Raw genomic sequence first — 2,883 nt, forward strand, 5'->3', positions numbered from 1 at the left:
CCGGCCACTTTGTAGGAGATAGATGTATCAATCTGCTTCTGTAAAGACTGACAGCCTCAGGAACCCTCTGTGAATCAGACTTGACTTAATGACAGTCCATTTCTGGGACAGTGTGTGACGTGTCCACTTGCCCCCTTTCACCAGAGCTCCAGGCAGGCTGGAGCACTTTAGGTATATGGCATTGTGGGTTAATGTGCTGGACTGCAAAGTTGGTTTGAACTGCAAGCTTGGTGGTTCGAGCTCACCAGCTGCTCCTCAGAAACCCTATACAAGGTTGCTATGATTCGGAACTGACTTGGCAGCATTTAACAACAACAACTACATGGGAGAAAGCTGGAGAAGAGCCTGTTGGCAGGAGAGATGGTGAAGGAAGCCGGCAAATTCCACTGACTCCATCATTTTGTGTGTGTAGGATGCATTTCTAAAATGGGTTACTTTAAAAATCTCACTAGATCCCAAAGCCTCGCAGCTTTTTATAGCACATCAATCCCTAGTTCCAAATTAGCAACCGTTAATCTTCCCAGGCTCTTTCTGAGTGGTAAACTGCAGGGATCATCCTTATAAACCTGGGCGGGAAGGGGCTGAGAGGAAGCGGAGACCTCACACAACTCACAAACCCACTCTTGAGGGTATAGGGCAGTCACAGGTCCTCAGGCCCCACAGAGATTTCTCTACCTCAGGGGGTTTATGAAGCAGCTGACCCCTCTCTCCTGCCCAGGGCTATGTGTTCCACCCAGTGCAGGCCCAAGGGCTCTCTGGGGATAGAATGTCCTCCGCCCTCAGGGGTCAGCAGTCCCCTGCAGTCCTGGTGATGGTGGTGTGTTGTGGAGTGGGTTCCGACTCACAGCGACCCTGCATAGGGTTTCCGAGGCTTTAAATCTTTACAAGATCAGAAAGCCTCATCTTTCTCCTGCAGAATGACTGGAAGTTTTGAACCACTGACTTTGAGGTTAACAGCCCCACCCCAGACTCCCAGCAGTCCCAAACCCTCAGCCGGGCTCTGTGAGTAGCTTTCCCTCCAGGACTGAATTCTCCCTCTACTTCTAGAGTGACGGGGGCACTCAGTCTGTTGGTGGGGTTACTGCTGAGTAAAACCCCAAACCAAATTCCCACTGCCATCAAGTCCATTCGGACTCACAGAGACCCTATAGGACACAAAGACCTGCCTTATAGGGTTCCCAAGACTATGTAAATCTTGACGGGGGCAAACCTCCTCATCAGTCTCCCCAGGAGCTGCTGGTGGGTTTGAACCACCAACCTTGTGGTTAGTAGCCCGACATTTAACCCGCTACACCACCAGGGCTCATTTAGGGAGGTTGTTGTCATGTTGTTAGGTGCCATTGAGCTGGTACCAACTCATAGCCACCTTATGTTGGCCAGTCCTGGGCCAACCTCACTACTGTTGCCACGCTTGAGTCCATCGATGCTGCCACTTGGCCAATCTATCTCTCTGGGGGTCTTCGTCTTTTTCTCTGACCCTCCACCTTACCAAGGATGATGTCCTTCTCCTGGGACTAGTCCTTCCTGACAGTATGTCTGAAGTATGAGAGAAGATATCTGGCCATCCTGGCTTCCAAGGAGCATTCTGACTCTATTTCTTCCACCATAGATTGCTTTGTTTTTCTGATAGGTCATGGTTCTTTTAATATTCTCCTCAACATTACGAATTGGGCTGTGAACCACAATGTCAGCAGTTCGAAATTACCAGCTGCTCCGCGGAAGAAAGATGAGGCTTTCTGCTCCTATAAAGATTTACAGCCTCGGAAATCCTGTTCAGGGTCACTATGAATTGGAAATGACTCGATGGTGCTTAACACCAACAATAACACCATAAACTCAAATGCTTAAGTTCTTCTAAGGTCTTCCTTATTCTTTGGCTGTTTCTGAGAAGGTGACCCATGAGTGTTGTTGTTGTTGTTGTTAAGTGCCGTCGAGTCGGTTCCGACCCATAGCGACCCTGTACAGGGTTTCCAAGAGTGTAAATCTTTACGGGAGTAGAAAACCTCATCTTTCTCCTGCGGAGCGGCAGGTAGTTTCGAACCGCTGACCTTAAGGTTCGCAGCCCGATTCGTAACCACCTACGCTACCAGATGGAATAAATGAGGAAGGACGTCTTGCCCTCAGGAAGAATGGGATTGAGAGTAGATTAACCAGCATGCAGAGGACTGCTGACACAAGGAACTTGCCTGGGCTTGTCCTAAACGATGTCCTGTCAGTGCCTGCTGGTTTCATCTTGAAGTCAGGTGTGGCCCTGACTGGTGGAGCCTGGCTGCTCTGTGCTCCGCCTGAAACACATGAGAGTACCGCCCAGACTCCCCCTGCCCCCCCCACACTCACTCACAGCCTCACACAGTTCCTGAGTTCCTCCCATCTCCTCTGCCCCCCACCCCCTCACTCCTACATTTCCTCAGATGCACACTCACACAATCACTCATTTACCAGCCTCTAAAGATACTGGTCCTGGTGTGGTGCTGTGGGCTAATGCGCTGGACTGCAAAGTCCTTTGAACCACAAGGTGGGTGGTTCAAGCTCACCAACCTCTCCTTGGAAACCCTATACAGGGTCGCTATGAGTTGGAACCGACTCGACAGCACTTAACAACAACAACAACAGCAACAACACAGATATTGGACAACTGGTGAGACGCTGCAGGATAATGCACTGGACCACAAGGTGGTTTGAACCACAAGGTCAGCAGTTCAAATCCATCAACTGCTCCTTGGAAATGCTGGACAGGGTCGCTATGAGTCAGAATAGACTCTATGGAATTTAACAATAACAACAGATGCTGGTAGTGGACTCGGTTACCCACTAGGCTGTTAACCACAAGGTCAGCAGTTCAAATCTACCAGCTGCTTCACAGGAGAAAGATGAGGCTTTCTG

Source organism: Chrysochloris asiatica, unplaced genomic scaffold, assembly GCF_000296735.1.
Source record: "Chrysochloris asiatica unplaced genomic scaffold, ChrAsi1.0 scaffold00358, whole genome shotgun sequence".
Lineage (NCBI taxonomy): Eukaryota > Metazoa > Chordata > Mammalia > Afrosoricida > Chrysochloridae > Chrysochloris > Chrysochloris asiatica.